Source organism: Carex rostrata, chromosome 13 (genome assembly GCF_964058835.1).
Source record: "Carex rostrata chromosome 13, lpCarRost1.2, whole genome shotgun sequence".
NCBI classification, from domain to species: domain Eukaryota; kingdom Viridiplantae; phylum Streptophyta; class Magnoliopsida; order Poales; family Cyperaceae; genus Carex; species Carex rostrata.
In genome coordinates this window covers 5,853,641-5,874,912 of record NC_135930.1, presented here as the reverse complement: position 1 = coordinate 5,874,912, position 21,272 = coordinate 5,853,641, and the positions used below count along the sequence as shown (strand labels likewise).

The window sequence follows — 21,272 nt, the reverse complement described above, 5'->3', positions numbered from 1 at the left end:
ATTATAAGGCTTTATGGTATATGAAAAATCAGAAGAGAACAAATTAAGAAAGAGACATTCATTGAACATGCTACAAAACCGTCTGGAATCAACCAATTAAAAAGGAGGAATAAAAGTATAATGCATGTCATATTCAATTTGGAAGTCAGACATAAGTCGCTATATACAGTACTGTTCGTTTTAACCGAATTAATTGTTAGGTCTAAAATTAATAGCAAATTAATGTCATGTCAGTCTTTGCCTTTGTAGAGTATCCCATAAAATATCTGTGCAGTTTGGAAATCAGCATAATACAAAAATATTAGGTTTAATTTTTGAAAAGGGGTTTATCCGATAAACATCAAATTAAATTCGGTTTAATATTCAGTTAACGATGTTTGATTCACATCAATATCTGCACACACGTATAAATTTACTAGACATAATTTAAAATAAATTCTCCGTCCAAATTTAAAGCAAATCAAGTAACTCTGATTAAATATCAGGCTGAATTTAGTTTGATAATTACAATTGAGCCTAAATATATAGTAAACTAATTGAGCCAATTTTGCTCGAATTAGACCGGGGATTCAGAAACTGATTATAATTTTATACCAAAATATTAGAATGATGATTTATTTTTATTTTTTTTATGTAGTAGCTTCATGATAAAAGAAGCTCTAGAATAAAGCCTAATCTACTAATTAATTTATTGGTTAGAACTAATATTGATCTTTTGTTGTTATCATTGCTGTTATAATTAATTTTTATGGATCAACATTTTTTTTAACTAGTCAAAGCTTCAATTAAAGAATTTATCTTTCTAGGAGCTCTAGTGAAACCTGACGGTACGCCAATAAATTCTAGTGGTGCTCCAACGAACTACTGTGATGTTGTGACAAATATTTAGTGGAATTTCGATGAAAATATTTAAAATGATTGAGGCTATGGTAAAATCTGGATTGATATGTAATATATGAATTAATTAATTTTTCATTTTCAATAATAGATTTGAACTATCAACATAATCTCCATATAAAAATGTACTTAAAAAACTAAATTTTACATTTTAAAAAATTATTTATTATTTTTAGATTGATAGAAAATCACAACTTTTAAATATTCTACAATTTTTAGATCAAGTGATTTTCTACCTATCTAAAAAATAGTAAAAAGAATATAAAAAAATAATCCACAAGTATATTTCACGGCCATTTTTATTAATTTCCTTAAAAAAAAAGAAAATTTTAAAAATAACCCTGTTCCTCATTTTTTTTTAAATATGCCCTGACCGCCTGGACCAGGGGCGGCCCAAAACACCAAGTGAGGCGCCCCAGGGCCCGGCGGCCCATACCCCAAGTGAGGCGCCACCCCCTGGGGCGCCCCATTAGTAATTTGGTTTTTTTTTTTTTTTTTTTTTGAGAAATCTTAGTATTTTGATTTGAATAATTTTGTTGAAAAAAGTGTTGGGTTTATGTATATGTGTATGTCAAAAAATAAAATATTATGTATATGTGTATGTGTATGCCAAAAAATATAATATTTGATATATTTACGAAGTGATGTCGTAAATTTTTATAACTTTAATTTTTATTTTTATTTCTTTGGTGAACTATATGTATAATATACACACATACACACATGCACATACACATACACATACACATATACACATACATATATACACATACACATACAAAAAAACTCACACATACACATACACATACACATACACATACATATACATACACACATACACATACACATACACATACACATACACATATACCAAATAAATCAATTCGCATAAGCAAAATAGCAAGTTTATCTGCCACCACGTCTGAATAAACCTAACAAACGACTAGTTCTTCTGGTACCAGTGGCAGGTGCGGCATTACTTGTAGAGGCTTGGCTACTAGATGATTGGCTTACAGGAGGAGGGGGTTGTGTTCTACCGGTTGCTTCAGCAACAACTCTGGCATTTTCTCTTTCGTTGTGTTCGTTTATTGCATCTAAATGTAACAATGCAATTCAGTTAGTAATATAATTAAAGCATAAATAAATTTTGTACAATTCTACGTACCTGCCCTGCGCCTGTCGGAAACAGAACGGCGAGCCCGATTTCCCGACGGTCGCCTACCACCCATCTCGTCCATGGTCATTACAATACGCTTGTGTCTCCTCCTTCCCTTTCTTATCCATCCTTCTGAAGGTAATAGTCTATCTCCGACATATGCAGGCCACTCATGCTGATCAGGATAAGAATGGAAAGATCCACCCCAAGTGAAAGCAAGGTAATCGGTACGGTACATGTCAGCAACATAGTGATCCTCACAGTAGTTCCTCACTCGGCATACCGCCATCACGTGACTGCAGGGTATGTGACTTAGCTGGGGTCCTTGGCATGTACAGGTTACCGCCCTGGCATCTCCGAATTTAACCACGTACTTGCAAGCCCTCTTGACAAACGCCATAGTGCCGTCTGGTTTACGGGTGGTAGGAACGTACTCATTTAGATTTTGCACTTCGAATTCTGTTCCATCGTTACCCATCGGGATCACGGTCATGGTTGCACCTTTGTCTCTGTGTCGTCTTAGTTTCTCCTCCACCCTTGTTGAAAATGACTGGTTCATCCTTATTAATTCTGCGGCCTTAGCACGCCGTTCCTGAAACCAGGCATTTAACTTGTAGAATGTGTCATCTACAACTGCAGCCACAGGCAACATCCGGCTCTGCTTGAATACTGCATTCAGCGACTCGGATCCGTTGGTGGTCATAATTCCCCAACGCCAACCTCCATCCCGGGATTGATATATTTTCTCGTATGCTGGATCTTCGTTGACATCTCGGGGATTATTTTTCCCCACCTTCATTAAGTAGAGATTTGCCTTTGGCATGTACTACATAGAAAATAAGGAAATAGAATAATGTAAGTAAACAATTGTAGTAAAAAAAAATTGTTTTCTTAAAGTACAATAATATATGTAAACAATTGAAATGCATGTACCCTTGCAAAACTGCTAGTCATCTCTACCACCCTTCTCGGCTTTTTCTTTCTGCAATTCCATCTAAATGTATCAGTAACCCACGTGTCGCCTCCGGTTGCCTTGGAAAGGTTCTCCGCAACGTGTTGCATACACAACCTGTGCACACACTGGCCAGTACGTGTTGACCAACCGTAATCTTCACGATCAAAAACATATTTTATTCCTTTGTGCTGGTCTGATATCACACATAAAAACTTTCCTTCCCCAATCACCCGTCTTCTTAAAAACTGCATAAAGAATCCCCAGTTCTCGCCGTCCTCTTTACGAACAATTGCAAACGCCAAAGGCAACAGCTGGTTCTCAGCATCATATGCGCATGCTATGAGTAGTCTCCCCTCGTAACGGCCAGACATGAAGCATGCATCAATGCTGATAACAGGTCTGATGTATGGCACAGCCTGGATACAAGGACCAAAAGCCCATGCTATGCCCTTGAATTGTTTAGCTCCCTCTATTAGTACACCGTCTTTATCAAAAAAAGGGCCATGCCATCGCTCATATACGGTGCCGACATTTGTACTTGCCATGGCCTGGAGCAATGGTGCCAGATAGCCATATGAGTCCTTCCAACTACCAAATATCCTGCAAATCACAAGTTCACGACCTCTCCACAGCCTGTTGTATTTTGGGATTACATATTTGTATTTGTGTCTGACGGTCATAGCCACCGCCTTGATGCTCATCGATGGATCCAACTTAATGTCCTCCTCAATTGCATCGGCAATTAGTGATGCTGTCAGATTTGAATGGTCTGTCCTTGTGGACGCAGACTTGCATGTATGAGGTGGTTCGCACTTCTTAATCATCCATGCTTCCCCTGAACCCGCAGGGGTTGCAAAAAGGCGGAACTCGCAGTGCGGGTGAGTTGAACAAAGCACAACTAACCTTGTTCGGTCCCTTTTGTGTATTATACATTCCCAGTTGCCGTGAACATGAGTCTCATATATTTTCTTTACAAGCTCGTCTACGCTGGTATAAACTTGCCCTGCGGCAAGTTCTTTGTTGTATACAACACGAGGACCAAAGAAACTAATGTCTGCCTCTTCGAAAGCTGTGGTGTCGTTGAATGTGGCAACCGGATGCTTATTCCCCCGACCTCTAATCGGGAATTTTTCTGCCCTGGACAACCCTGCTACATTTGCATCACCATCTGATAAGTCATCATCTTCCCAAACCCCTTGGTATTCATCCCCCGTTTCCATTTCTCTTTCTGGTACGGCATCAATAGCATCAACATCAACATCAACATCATTTCGATTAACGGGTACCGGTCCTGACTCTGGCATAGTTGGAAATCTAGGGATTATGGGTGTCTGTCTGGGTGGTAGTGGTAACTCTTCAGTATTTTCTGGGGAGTTGTGGTACCCCTGGTTGTCATTACCGGGGCTGTGATACTCCTGGTGGTACCCCTGGTTGTCATAAGGGGATTGCTGGTGGTACTCCTGGTGGTCATAAGGGGAGTGCTGATGGTACCCCTGGTTGTCATAACCTGAAGGTCCAGCCCCAGCCGAACTTGAAGGTCCAGCCCTCGTGCGGGGAACCCTCTTCGAATATATGTCCATTACCGGGACCCCACAAGCTACAAATTGAGTATACACAACTCTCCACAAATTGGCATCTGTTATTGGAAACTTAACAAAGTAAGGTCTACCCCCCCCCCACGTGAGTTGTCAATCCGTGTAGCCAACTCTATTTCATACCTGTTGGGGTTGACAGATGTCTTTTCGTATATTAGCTGCTTCAGTTCCTCAAATGTGGTATTTTCATTAATCTCGAAGCCAAATGCGACTTCTTTCGTGTAATGCACGCCATCTTCATCCCTTTCTAGCTTGCCGCCGACATACAGTGCAACTAACATCTCTTCTTTAACAAACTACATTTTAAAAAAAAAATTTACAAGTATTACATGACATAATAATGGGTACATTAATAAATGACTAATTGAAAAATAAATAAACAAAATTAAAAAAAATTACAATTTTTCTACAGTAGGTGTACAGCAATTGCTACAGTAATTGTACAGTACGCTGCAGTAAATACCAACAATAATGTACAGTACGATACAGTACAGGTCAACAGTAAATGTACAGTACGCTACAGTAAATGTCAACAGTAATGTACAGTACGCTACAGTAAGTGCAACAGTAAATTTGGAACAGTAATTACTAATTATTATAATTATAATTACTAATTATTATAATTAAAAAAACATACCTATTTTCCCCAGTTATCGCCTCCAGAGAAGGTCTGAGATCGGGAAGTGACAGAGGCAGAAAATGCGTTTAAATCACAGGACTAGTGGGGCGCCCCAGGGGGTGGCGCCTCACTTAAGGTATGGGCCGCCGGGCCCTGGGGCGCCTCACTAGCTGTTTTGGGCCGCCCCAGGCCCAGGCGGTCAGGGCATGTATGAAAAAAAATTAGAGAGAGGGGCATTTTTAAAATTTTCTATTTTTTTAAGAATATTAATAAAAATGGCTCTATATTTCATATGAAAATTATGTCAAATAATTTAAACTTAAAAAATAAAAATATGGATCCATAGTATGATTGGTCCGCATTTTGTATAGTACCGTACCTCATAAGAAATCATTTATACTAAAGATATAAATATTTAAACTTAATAATATATTAAGGAGGCAAATAATTCATGTTTAGTTCATTATCTCTTGAAAAATGCCAAAAGAATGACAACATAAAAGCGAGAAATTATGCTAAAAGAATGAGTCATTGACACCGTGTTGATCGGCGAAAGAAAGAAATCATTATGGATTCTTGATCTATTCTTGGGCGTATAATATGGCACTTAATGTGAAGTAGCAATCTTATAATAATTATTAATTTATAGTGCTTCATGTAGCTCGACTGCTCGAGTTACACACATAAAGGAAGTTATTAAATATACTAATTTGTTAGTACTCGAATCTACCACCATGATTCTAATATAGTATAATCATTAAAGAGGAGAGTTTCAATGCCTCAATTTTGTGTCTCCATCATATCTTCATTTTTTTTTAAACTTTAATCACTCAAAATTTAAAACTAAGTTAAAATAAAACCGTTAGATGTGATTTATATTATTTTCTCTATGTGCTCATAAAAAATTATCACATTTCAATTTTATTTTTATGTGAATCAATTAGTTCAAAAATCAACGTCTAGAAATTATCCACATTAGTGAGTTTTTTACAAGCTCTTGATGACAACCCAATTAAAATTGAAATGTCGTAATTTTTTACACGTGCATAGATAAAATGATGTAGATCATATCCAACGGTTTTATTTTGACTTTTAAGTTTTAAATTTTAATTATAAAAGTTTTAAAAAATGGAGGCATTTGAACCCTCCTCATCATTAAATATGTGATTGTCTGGGCCACATATTAGAGGTATAAACGGTTTAGATACGATAAAATTATATTTGTATCAGTTTTTATTTTTTAAATACAGATTTAAATATTAAATGAATATGAATGTAAATTAGATATTAAATGAATATGAATGTAAATTAGATATTAAATGAATACGAATACATATATAGATATTATTAATTTTTTTCTTTTGAAAGAAGTGGGTATAAACCCACCGATTTTCATTAATAAAACGAAAACCACAATACATTGTATTTGCGAACTGATACCAACATTGGTACCACAACAATATTACAAACAAAATAAAGAACAACAAAACGCGGCATTAAGACAATACCAATAAAAATAATCTGCAAAGAAAACATATAGACTAACAGGAGCATCTACTAACACTACCACATATGACACAATTATGCAAAAAGGCCCCTGCATTAGTAAAAATCACAAAATTTCCTCGCCTTCAACTTCCTAGGCCTTCATCTTCAAACCTGTCCTCCATCGAATGCCCTATCCCAAGCATAGGGATTGTATCCTCCCCATTCTCCATAGGGATGGTAAGCAAACCTCCTAATAGACCCTTAACATCACGAGGCAGCACATATGTTAGTTTCTCAAGCGCATTGTATTTTTTATTGGAACACCAAAACTTAGCAATAGCTAAAATCTGAACCCCTAGACTACTAGCTTGTTTGGCAATGCCTCCCCTAAAGATAAGCCTATTTCTCTCAAGCCACAAAGTCCACAAGATTGCACCTATGTAGATATTATTTGAATATATAATTTAAATATTGTGATAAAATTAATCTATTTTTCTACTTATATATGATTCTAAAACAAATAGATAAAAAAAATATAGATACGAATAATTATATGTATCAAAAATATATTTGAAAAATTAATAAGATATAGATACAGATAATTATTATAAATTATTGAATACGGATAATTTATCCGTATTCTGTATCCCTTTCCGCATAAATCATATATATATAGAGTAAGGCTACCATACATTGCAATGCATAGACATTTTTGTGCATTGGACTATAAATCACCGGATTCAACGTCCAAATAACCGATTCAAACCGTCCATCTTGTTCTCCATATTAATATGTGATTGGAGACCAAATTTTACATTTTTTGAATTTTTTTTTACTATTTATTAAGCCACTTTGAAAATCATTGATCCAACGGTAACAGTAAAATCAATTTTTGCAATTAAATTATTTTCTTATTTTTTCATTTCTCCTCTTTCTGTATAGTTTCGACAATGAAAATGAAAACAATCATTTAGTATATCATTTTAATTTTTAACAATAGCATATCAGGAACAATTTATAATATTTTGCTATTTTGCATTTTTTCCCTTACATTTTTTTTATTCCTGAAATAATTCTCAATCTTGATTGAATATTTTTAATCTATATATCATTTTTTTATAAATATTATATTGGATATAATATGCTGGCATAATATTTGCCATTTTCGCTCGTTATAATGTGACCAATATTTAATATATATATTTTACACATGTTTACTTTATATCAATAATTTTTTCTTTCCTTTCTGTATTTATCTCCAACAATTATTTCAAAAAACATTACTTGTTTACTCCATTATCCAATACAGAAAGAATTTATTTTTATTTTTTGGCTTATCGACAAGTAACTTTTTAACAATCAATTTATCTGTATAATATGATGTATTTTTTTTTACTTTAATCTAAAAAGAACCGTAAAAAATAAAAGTTTTCTCCTTATTTTGATTTGATGTTAAGGCATGACAAAATATTAAAATATAGCCAGATAAGAAAAATAATATTCAAATTTGACGTCATGCAAAAACAAAAAAATTAGTTGCTACTTTTTGACATATTTTAAAAAAATATCTCAAACAAAATAACATATCAAATGAGAGATAACATTACTTAAATTACTTAAATGATATAAAGAAATAGAATGAAATGAAGACATGATCAATCAATTAAAAAATTCTTAACTGACATATAAAAAAATAGAAATAAATCAGGACCAATCAGAAAGATGATACAATTTTGCATGTAGACAGTATGTATGGTGAGTATGTGTCTAAATAAATTTAAACTTCTACACATAAAAAAAAACATAAAATAGATGCATAAAATCAGAAATTTGATCGGACGGTTAATATTCAATCCGAAATTATATGTTTTAATCAAACCCGTTAGCTGATCAGGACATCTACATGCTAAATTTAGTTAAAACATACTCATATCTTTCATATCTTTCTGATCAGGACATCTTCGTACTAAATCTTGTGCTGATAGAAATAATCATATATTTCTGATCTGGAGAGAAAATGAAGAATATCTAGAACTTTTGTGTAGTGAAATGATCTGTAGAGAAATTTTCTTTGTTAAAATAATTTCCATCATTTAGAAAAAAAATCCTTATTTTAATCATTTAATCATATCATTCTCAATTGTTCTTTACATATCATTTTTTTAAAATCATTTAATAACATGTCTTGCCTGTGAAGAAAATTAGATATTAAATCGCAATGATACTTAAAAAAAAATATTCATGTTATATTTGATCCTTTTTTTTTCATTTATTGTTGTTTCTTTTATTATTATTTATTATTTGAATTTTTTTTTCATTTGTCTTTTATTTTCATTTAAATATATATTTTTTTATTTTGTGTGAATGTCAAACAAAAATGTCTTTTCATATTCTATGCAATCTTATAATATGTTCCCGTTGCAATGTACGGACACAATACTAGTGTGTGTGCGCGCGCACACACATCTATCTGAATATCCAAATCTGTAAGAGTTCGAATAAAAATTTAGATACAAACAGATGATATACGATCCGTTGACATTCCCTCCCACATATTGAAAGAACTATTTTTGGAAGGGTTATGGAGAATTTACAAGCTTCTCCTTACAACTTCAATCACGAGCAGAATAGAATATTAACATTGTGAAGCTGTATAAATAATATTTTGTTATTTCATTTTATAAAAGAACAAATATTATTAATTCTTAATAAATTTTTAAAGACAAAAATAAGAAGAAAAAAAACTTTATACGGAGGATTTAGTCATCCTTTCCTCTTCCGCTCCTTATTAATTGCACCTTCGGTATTATATGATCCTTCTAAAAAACAAGATTAAGTGTTTAATGATCCTTAAGGAAAATGAAATAATATTAATTCCAAATCTATAAAATATAAATATGCCATGAAACTGAGAAGCAAAACTGTCAAAGCACAAGATTGCGGAATCTTTCCTCCATGATTGCACTTCAAAGAAAACAATTCTTCTTATTTATTATTATTTTTTTAAAAGATTTTGAAACCTAACTACGTGCCTAAGTAATGATTTTACTTAAATTTATTTTTGGGTGGGTCATGGCGGGGTGTGCGTGTAACATATGGTGCATGAACCTTGGACCTTGGTCGTCAAGTCCAATTTTGACCATACATCTCCCAGTCATTATTTACTAAAAGGTGGTTAGAAAATTCAACGCGGCTGCTATACAGGTTATTTTTATCCAAGAATACTTTAGAAATGAGATGAAAGGTATCATTCATGCTCAAAAGCATTTTAGAGAAGACAAGTATCATTCATGCTAAAAAAAAAGGAGAAGGTTCAAATATCTTTATTTTTTGTGTTTCTATCATATTTTTATTTTTTTTTAAATTTTAATAATTCAAAATTTAAATTTTAAAATTTAAAATAAAACCGTTGGATATGAACTACATCATTTTATCTATGCACGTGTGAAAAATTATGGTATTTCAACTTTGTTTTGGTTGTCATTTTGAGCTTGTAAAAATGTATATTAATGTGGATAATTTCTAGACGTTGATTTTTCAACTTATTGATTCATATAAAATCAAAATCAAAATGTGATAATTTTTTATGGTCACATAGATCACATCTAACGGTTTTATTTTGACGTTTAAGTTTTAAACTTTGAGTTTATTAAGTTTTTAAAAATGGAGGCATAATGGAGGCACAAAAAATGGAAGTATTTGAACCCTCCTCATCATTAAATATGTGATTGTCTGGGCCACATATTAGAGGTATAAACGAATTAGATACGATAAAATTATATTTGTATCAGTTTTTATTTTTTAAATACAGATTTAAATATTAAACAAATATGAATGTAAATTAGATATTAAATGAATACAAATACATATATAGATATTATTATTATTATTTTTTTGGAAAGGAGTGGGTATAAACCCACCGATTTTCATTAATAAAACAAAAACCACATTACATTGTATTTGTGAACCGATACTAACATTGGTACCACAACAATTTTACAAACAAAATAAAGATCAACAAAACGCCACATTAAGACAATACCAACAAAAATAATCTGCAAAGAAAACATATAGACTAACAAGAGCATCTACTAACACTACCACATATGACACAATTATGCAAAAAGGCCCCTGCATTAGTAAAAATCACAAAATTTCCTTGCCTTCAACTTCCTAGGCCTTCATCTTCAAACCTGTCCTCCATCGACTGCCCTATCCCAAGCATAGGGGTTGTATCCTCCCCATCCTCCATAGGGATGGTAATAAGCAAACCTCCTAATAAGCCATTAACATCACAAGGCAGCACATATGTTAGTTTCTCAAGCGCATTATATTTTTGATTGGAACACCAAAACTTAGCAATAGCTAAAATCTGAACCCCTAGACTACTAGCCTGTTTAGCAATGCCTCCCCTAAAGATAAGCCTATTTCTCTAAAACCACAAAGTCCACAATATTGCACCTATATAGATATTATTTGAATATATAATTTAAATATTGTGATAAAATTAATCTATTTTTCTACTTATATATGATTCTTAAACAAATACATAAAAAAAAAATATAGATACGGATAATTATCCATATCAAAAATATATTTGAAAAATTAATAAGATATATATATAGATAATTATTATTAAATTATTGAATACGGATAATTTATCCGTATTCTGTATCCCTTTCTGCATAAATCATATATATATAGAGTAAGGTTACCATACATTGCAATGTAGAGACATTTTTGTGCATTGGACTATAAATCACTGGATTTCAAGTCCAAATAACCGATCCAAACCGTCTATCTTGTTCTCCATATTAATATGTGATTGGAGACTAAATTTTACATTTTTTGAAATTTTTTTACTATTTATTAAGCCACTTTGAAAATCACTGATCCATATTAAAAGTTTTCTCCTTATTTCGATTTGATGTTAAGGCTTGAAAAAATATTAAAATATAGTCAGATAAGAAAATAATATTCAAATTTGACGTCACGCAAAAACAAAAAATTTAGTTGCTACTTTTTGACATATTTAAAAAAAATATATCTCAAACAAAATAACATATCAAATGAAACATAACATTACTTAAATTACTTAAATGATATAAAGAAATAGAATGAAATGAAGACATGACCAATAAATTCAAAAATTCTTAACTGACATATAAAAAGATAGAAATAAATCCGGACCAATCAGAAAGATGATACAATTTTGCATGTGGACAGTATGTATGGTGAGTACGTGTCTAAATAAATTTAAACTTCTACACATAAAAAAAACATAAAATAGATGCATAAAATCAGAATATTTGATCAGATAGCTAATATTCAATCCGAAATTTTATGTTTTAATCAAACCTGTTAGCTGATCAGGACATCTACATGCTAAATTTAGTTAAAAAACATACTCATATCTTTCTGATCAAGACATCTACGTACTAAATCTTGTGCTGATAGAAATAATCATATATTTCTGACCTGGAGAGAAAATGAAGAATATTTAGGACTTTTGTGTAGTGAAATGATATGTAGAGAAATTTTCTTTGTTAAAATAATTTCCATCATTTAGAAAAAAAATCCTTATTTTAATCATTTAATCATATCATTCTCAATTTTGTTTCTTTACATATGATTTCTCTTCTAAATCATTTAGTGACATGTCTTGCTTGTGGAGAAAATTAGATATTAAATCGCAATGATACTTAAAAAAATTATTCATGTTATATTTAATCCGTTTTTTTCATTTATTGTTGTTTCTTTTATTATTATTTATTATTTGAATTTTCTTTTTTTTTCCATTTGTCTTTTATTTTTATTTAAATATATTTTTTCTTAATTTTGTGTGAATGTTAAACAAAAATGTCTCTTCATATTCTATCCAATCTTATAATATATTTCCGTTGCAACGTATGGGCACGATACTAGTGTTTTTGTGTACGCGCGCATCTATCTGAATATCCCAATTTATAAAAGTTCGAATAAAAATTTAGATACAAACAGATGATATACGATCCGTTGACACTCCCTCCCACATATTGAAAGAACTATTTTTGGAAGGGTTATGGAGAATTTACGTGCTTCTCCTTACAACTTTAATCACGAGCAGAATAGAATATTAACATTGTGAAGCTGTATAAATAATATTTTGTTATTTCATTTTATAAAAGAACAAATATTATTAATTCTTAATAAATTTTTAAAGACAAAAATAAGAAGAAAAAAAACTTTATACGGAGGATTTAGTCATCCTTTCCTCTTTCGCTCCTTATTAATTGCACCTTTGGTATTATATGATCCTTCTAAAAAACAAGATTAAGTGTTTAATGATCCTTAAGGAAAATGAAATAATATTAATTCCAAATCTATAAAATATAAATATGCCATGAAACTGAGAAGCAAAACTGTCAAAGCACAAGATTGCGGAATCTTTCCTCCATGATTGCACTTCAAAGAAAACAATTCTTCTTATTTATTATTATTTTTTTAAAAGATTTTGAAACCTAACTACGTGCCTAAGTAATGATTTTACTTAAATTTATTTTTGGGTGGGTCATGGCGGGGTGTGCGTGCAACATATGGTGCATGAACCTTGGACCTTGGTCGTCAAGTCCAATATTGACCATACATCTTCCAGTCATTATTTACTAAAAGGTGGTTAGAAAATTCAACGCGGCTGCTATACAGGTTATTTTTATCCAAGAATACTTTAGAGATGAGATGAAAGGTATCATTCATGCTCAAAAGCAATTTAGAGATGACAAGTATCATTCATGCTAAACAAAAAAGAGAAGGATTTAAATGTATCTATTTTTTTGTGTCTCTATCATGTCTTTATTTTTTAAAAATTTTAATAACTCAAAATTTAAATCTTAAAATTTAAAATAAAACCGTTGGATATGAACTACATCATTTTATCTATGCACGTGTGAAAAATTATGGTATTTCAACTTTGTTTTGATTGTCATTTTGAGCTTGTAAAAATGTATATTAATGTGGATAATTTCTAGATGTTGATTTTTCAACTTATTGATTCATATAAAATCAAAATCAAAATTTGATAATTTTTTATGGTCACATAAATCACATCTAACGGTTTTATTTTGACGTTAAAGTTTTAGATTTTGAGTTATTTAAGTTTTTAAAAATGAAAACATGATGAAGATACAACAAATGAAGGCATTTGAACCCTCCTCAACAAAAAAATGCTCAAAAGCAATAAAGAATTTTTTTACGAATATTGAAAATAAAATGCGCCATCATTAATTCCATATGTAAAGCTCTATAACTGTTGCTTTGTTGTTGACTCATATATTGCTAATGTATATTTTTGGTTATTCTTTTTATATATGTAAACCTGTATTTTGTATTATATTGTTGCTTAAATAAAAACCTACGAGCAGTTTCACGAAAATAAAATATTTTTTGGGTTAATTAATAAAAAGGTGTTGTTGTTTAGAAAGTCGAAATTACAGTATTGAATATACATAAAATAAAAATAAGAACCGACATTTAATTCATGAATAAAGACAATGTATTCCGTGTAAAAGGTTGCAAATTCGAATAAAAAAAATCTTTTTAGATATTAAATAGTTGAGTGACTTGACTTTCAACATTTATTCAAAAAAAATATATAAAAAAATATTTACATATTTTACACTTAAATAAAAAAAACACATACATATATAGTGAATTGGCACCCACACACCTCACATTAATGGAATTTGATTGTCTAAAACATTTTGGACAAATTTTTTTCAAAATGGATTCAAACCGTCTGATTCATGTTGAAATTTATAAAAAAAAATTTGAACATAATTAATAAATGAGGAGGGTTAAAATGCACCCTCCTCTCATATCTTCATTTTAAAAGTTCAAATAGTCGATTCGAACCTTCCAATGTGTTCTTCATATTAAAATGTGCTTGGAGACCAAATTTTTGGGAAATTTTTTACTATTTTTTCAGAATTTTTGATTAAACTAAACAATAATAAAAAATTCAGCAAAGTGATGATTTTCAAAAATTCTGAAAAAATAGTAATTTTTTTAAAAAAATTGTAAAATTTGGTCTCCAAGCACATTTTAATATGAAGAACACGTTGGGAGGTTCGAATCGACTATTTGAACTTTGAAAATAAATATATGAAGGGATGAGAGTACATGTTAGGAACACAAAAAGAGAGTGCATTTTAACCCTCCTCTTAATAAATATAAATGATCTTATGAATTTAAATTGACTGCATGAACTTTTACACCTATTAAATGATTTAGAGCATCTACATCTCTAGTATTATGAGAGTTTATAATGTGATGTGGTAGTTTTTAATTTAGTTTCAGGTATGTGGGATAGTTTTTTATTTAGAAATTATGCAGAAAAATTTCTTATTAAGAAATTGTTTATAAACTCTACGTTAGCCAAATAATTGACTCAAATTACTTTTTTTTTTAATTTATTGTTGATGTGAGTTAATAGAAACTCTAAAATTAATTTTAGAAACGTGAGAGTTTTTTTATTTTTTTCTTTTTTGAGAAAATACCAAAGTCCGTTTCATTGCCATAAAACTTAAAAAGTCTTACAAGCTAGACAGCAACAGAAAGTACAAAAACAATTAGGTGCTCGAAGGCACCAAAAGATCAGTGGGCACACAAGCACCAAACAAAAGGAAAATAAAAGTTGCCAACCATAACTAAGCTAAGCCATCTCGGCTGATATATTGCAATTTGCAAAACATATATATATAAAAGCTAAGTTGTAAGTATTGTTAATCTAAATCTCCTGAGATCAACGTCAGAATCAACTCTGCATCATGTTGAGCCACGTGCACCTCATCTAGATCCTTTGGGAGCCACTCATTAACTACATCCTGCATATCGGCCTTCAACTGACATGTCCAGTAAATCACAATAGAGACAATAGCAAGTATTACATTTCTGCAGGAGTGAACAATATAATTTCTAAAGCATAAATCATTGCATTGTTTTCAAATACACCAGATAACAGCACCGACAACAATTAGAAAGGCAGTTCTTGATTTTTTTTTTTTTAATCTAATCTAAGGGCAAATTGGTGGCATCCTCCATAGACTGCCTCTGATGTCGAAAATCCTGACATTTTCCCATGTAGAACCAAATAGTCTGAGCAAAATAACATTGAGAAAAACAAATGATCATTATTCTCCTGAAGAGTTCAGAATTGACATAAGTTGTCACACTGCCATCCTTTTTCCTGTAACTTAAGTTTTGTAATTAGAATTTTATTTTTGCTCATCAGCCACATAAAAGCCCTTATTTTTGGAGGCACTGGAAGTTTCCACCGTAACATATGTTTAATAGGTTGTTCTCCCTGAATATTAAAAAAAAATGTACATGGACCTGATAGTATGTTTGTCTTTAGTGTCCCAGTTCCAAGCTAATTGATTTAGGTCATGTGTGAAAGGAATGAAACTTAGAATAAGCATGATTTGTTACCATTCATGGAGCAGCACTCCACTAAGAATGCGTCGAAAACTCAAGCATTGTCCCTAGGTGGCTACCATTTCCTGTACTGATACATTAGTGGTAGTACATATATCAAAGAGCTGCATGTGAAAAAATAATTTTGCAAAGGACAATTTTGATATCAAGTGTCAAACCAAAAGTTCACCTCTCCAAATTGTCCTGAGTGATAAGAATATACCCATATTACAGGTATGTGAAAGTGATTGAACCTCTTTTCAAAAAGGGGAGAGAGGTATGATAAGAGATAAATTGGCTTGAAGAACAAATTTTTAAAATTTAGAATAATGAGGGTCCTTTACCTCCATCACCATTTAGATAGAAGAGCACAATTAATTTGGTGGAGATCAAGTACAATACGAAGTTCTTGCCAACATGGATGTGAGAGTTAGAAATTTTAGAGATCTTAATTTTTAAAAAATGATTAACAGTTATTTAAAAATTTATTTTGAGTTATTTAGATCCAACTTAAAATAAGTGTCCAAAACACTTGAAACAAAAACTGTTACCACCTTAATTACTTACAAATATGCAAGAAATTCTAAAAAAAAAAAAGGAAACAAATGGTACCAAAAGTCTGAAAGAAAATTCAACAAAAGTGTGGGGCGGACATAAAATAAATTTTCACAAAATAGAAAAACAAAGGACATAATAATGTAACAAGTTACGAAATTAGAAAACGAGAAATTCACATCCGTTACTACAGTAACTCTTATCTCAAAATTATGACATGCGACCTCAATCTTTTGTTAGAAATATTTATATAGATATTTCCCAAAAGAACTGTTTTTTTTTTAAAATAAGAATAAATATTTAAGTCAATTGTAATTTTTTGTAATTTAAAAAAAAAAAAAAAAGATAGAGGGAAAAGAGATGGAGAGGGTATTTTAGTCATTAATTATTTAGAGTGACAAAATTAAAAGTTAACTAAATTTAGAGTGACATTAGGATGATTTCTAATTTCCGAGTAGCATTTTCAAATTTTAAGATTTTGAAGTAACAAATAACCAATTTCCTCTAATATAATCATTTTATACATGTTCGGTCATCTCGGCCACATTATTGAAGAGAACCAACTTTGAAAGGCTTATTGAGGATAATTTATATGTTTTTCCTTATAACTACACTGATCATAAGCAGAGTCAGAATATTTAAATTAGAAAGCTGAATACATATATAGTGTGTTGTAATTTCATTTTATTAAAGGGCGAATACTATTACTTTTTACAAAAGTTAAAAAAATTTAAAAGACAAACATAAAAAGTTAGATTAAAATATTTAATTCTTTTAAAGGAAAAGGTAATAATAGTGTGTCCAAATTTCTAAAACGAATATACGCCATGAAAAAAATATATATATCTCACATTCATAGACTGCGAAACATAAGTACTGAAGTAGGGCTGGCAAAAAAGCTCATTGCTCGTGACTTGATATTTATCTATGTCTCGATCGGTAACAACTCGTTCGTTAGTGGATCGAGTTAAAATTAACTCGCTCATCACAGACTCGAGTCAAAATTAATGAGTTTGAGTTTGGCCTAGCTTGGCACGAGCCAGCTTGGTCATTAACAAGCTATTTAATATACGTAGTTTAATAGTTTAATCGGATCCGTTCATTTCAGATTGTAGATATTTTGGTCTATGAATGTTATAGCCAATGTCATGGTAATTGCACTTTGAACCGTGCTTAAGTTGATTAGTAATTTTGTATGAAATATGTGTAAATTAATTATAAACAACTAAGTTAATTTGTATGAATTTGTTTGATTTGGTATGCATAAATTTATTCTGTGAATATTTTTGTATGAATTTAAGATTTTGATATTTTTGTATGTATGAATTTAGTTGTAAACTTAATTTATAATAGTTGATTTGCTTAATTGCAGTTGAATTAAGAGTATTCCTCAATAATTAGTCATATAAAAATTATTTTATTTTAGTCATAATTGATGAGATGTGTTATGAAAATTTAAGATATAGCAGGAAAGAAAATATATAAATTTATGAATCTGCCAAGCTGGTAACGAGCTAGCTCGGCTCACTCGGACAAGCCACGAGTTAGTCTTGAGCTATAATTTCAGCTCAGAACCTAAGATTCAAACTCGCTCACTCAACTTGACACATAAACAAACTGAAATGAGTGAGGACTCACTCGAACAAGCCACGACTTAGTCTTGAGCAATAATTTTTAGTAGATTAATGTTATTCTTACTCCATTCAAACATCAAATAACTAAAAAAAATAGTGTTATATTTGAATTAGTGCTATTCTTATTCCATCCAAATGCACCTTAAAAGTAAAAGCGTAAAAGGTGGTTAGAAAATTCAACACGGCTGCTGTGCAGGTTTAACAGATTCTCTTTAGGTTTCAAAAATAGTCGTTAACATCTTGCTCATATGTGAGAGGTCTATATCAATTTTTGACACAAACTTTTTATCCACGGATGCTTCTAGAGTTGAAAAGCATTATTCATGCACAAAGGCAGTAAAAAAAAATGCTCCGTCACAAAAAAGATGGCATGCGATCTTAATCACTTTTATTTGAAATAAAAAATAAATATTTTTAAATCAATTGTAATCTTAGAATTTCAAAAGAAACTATTTATTTAGTGCTGTTCATATCATGTCATGAAATTTTTTTTCCGTTATTCTTTAAAATGATATTTTTCGTCTTCTAAAAATAGAAAAAATCGACAAAATACCAAATTCAGGAATGGCGTTGTTACACCCGACTTTGACTTAGTTTTTTTTTTTTTTTGCAAACATTCATGCCCGTAGGCCTTTATTACTTTACTCAAAATCACTTACATCAGGTTACAAAGATATCGTAGCTTAACCTGCCTAAACCAATTGCTCAAAACTTAAAAGTAGGATACATGTATCCAGTATAACCCTCTTCCAGTGCACTACCCCCCTTGGCTAAATAGTCAGCCATCACATTGTGGCTTCGACCAATATGTGTACACTCAAATTCATTCTCCTTTAGCAATCCCCAAATTTCATGTATCCCCAAATTACTTTGACTTAGTCAAATGTACAGATAAATGAAGGAAAGAGTACATGGGCTGGCCCTGGATCAGTCATTCCTTCTCAACCAAAGCAATTAAGCAACAATCTCAACAAACTGTGGGCCCAGGCATCCAGTACAGGATATCTCCAAGGCTTTTGTTGGGAAGCAGGAGGACAACTGGAGAATTAAAAAATGGAGAAGAGGCGAATAGATAAGAAAAAGGATAAAGATTTATTTCCCCCATCTCCCATCCCCCAATTATCCCCCACAGTTATATCCGAAATAAATCAGGTAAGTACAATCGACTAGAATCACGTGGGCAAGTGAAATTAAATGATCACGTGGTTCTTTGAATTTCAATCCGGTTAACCGGTTTCTTTGTCAAAACAGAATTTCTTCATTACTGGTTATAACCGGTTTCTTTGTCAAAATATATTTCTTTCGTTACTGATTATATCCGGTGATTTCCTTTATGCCACGTGGATAAGCGAATGAAGTTACGATAAGTTGAAGAGTGGAGACATCTTTTGTCCTTACTCTATGCCATGTGTTCAGATTTTATTCGACAAATTTTTTTGATGAATTTTCTAGCTTGATAATTGACGGGCTTGTATTAACAAAGAAAAAAAAAATACTAAATTGATTGAAATTTTGAATCAGTACTATGTGTAGGCATTATTCATTTAAATTTATATTAAAAATATTAATTAATATTTATATTTTACAAATAGATAGGACTCAATTATTTAATGATTATTCATTTCGTATATGCATTCGAATCAATAATAGGTACAAATACATGACGTATTAACCAGTGTTGTAAATAACGGTATGCGGTCGTCGGACGGATATGGTACCGCCAAGTGATTAATCGGAAATAATTAGGAATAATCGGCCATAATCGGAAATAATCGGTTGATTAGTCGGAAAAATTCATAACAATTTGGTCACCGCCAACAACTAATCGACCGATTAATCAGCCTAAATGGATATTTTTTACAACACTAATATGAACTATTCACAGATACATGACGAGATACTTTTCAATAATAGGTACCAAATAGAGTAATTTGTAAAAAAAAAAATATTAAATTAAAATACTTTTCAATGTAACAATTCATACTTCAATTATAAGTATGAATACTTACAATACGAGATATGAATAATTTCAAATGTCATCTAGTGTCATAAACAAAAAAAAATAGAGGATATGTTAGAACAAACACTTGATACATGAATTATTCACACTTGCACGACAATGTGTGAATACTTGCAATACTTGATATTAATACTTTCAGATACCATCCTGCGTCATGTAAAAAAAATGATAGAATTTGTTAGATACAAAAACTTGATATATGAACTATTCATACTTGCATGACGATGGATGAATACTTGTAATACTTTATATTAATACTTTCAGATATCATCCAGTGCCATATGAAAAAAAAAATTGTTAGATATAAATACTTGATACATGAACTATTTACAATTACATTAAGAGGTATGAATACTTGCATACTTTATATTAGTACTTTCAAACGTCATCTGATGTCAAAAGAAAAAAAAAAACTGTTGATAAAATATTTTAGACAAAACGCTTGATACATAAACTATTAACATTTGCATGACAAGGTATGAATACTTGCATGACGATGTATAAATACTTGCACTACTTAATATTAATATTTTTCAAACGTCATCTTGTATCATATAGAAAAAAATTGATAAAATATGTTAGGTACAAACACTTCAGACATGAATTATATACACATGCATTACGAGATATGAATACTTGAACGACGATGTATGAATACTTGCACGACGGACAACCCGAAAGTACGTCATCATGGATCTCATTTGAAAGAGAAAATTACGTAGAAGACATCCATGATTTTAGATTTGCAAATTTTCTCACATATCGTCAGAAATATTGAAGAGATTGAATGGAAAAAAAAAACCCAACTCTAAAAACGTGTAAAAGATGTGTGTGCAATGTGTCCAGATTTTTTTTTCGAAGTACTTAATATCTTAGATATGAATACTTGATGTATTATATATT

The 21,272-nt window shown here is 31.1% G+C and overlaps 1 protein-coding gene across 1 annotated transcript in view; it reads left to right on the top strand.

The window, feature by feature from the left end:
• Positions 1-10,011: 10,011 nt before the first annotated feature.
• The window catches only part of LOC144564064 (mitochondrial import receptor subunit TOM20-like), a 65,370-nt gene continuing 54,109 nt past the window's right edge, over positions 10,012-21,272 (top strand). Inside the window, exon 1 of the mRNA XM_078313569.1 lies at positions 10,012-10,020. The gene's annotated coding sequence lies outside the window, so the exon portion shown is untranslated. The remainder of the gene's footprint in view (positions 10,021-21,272) is intronic.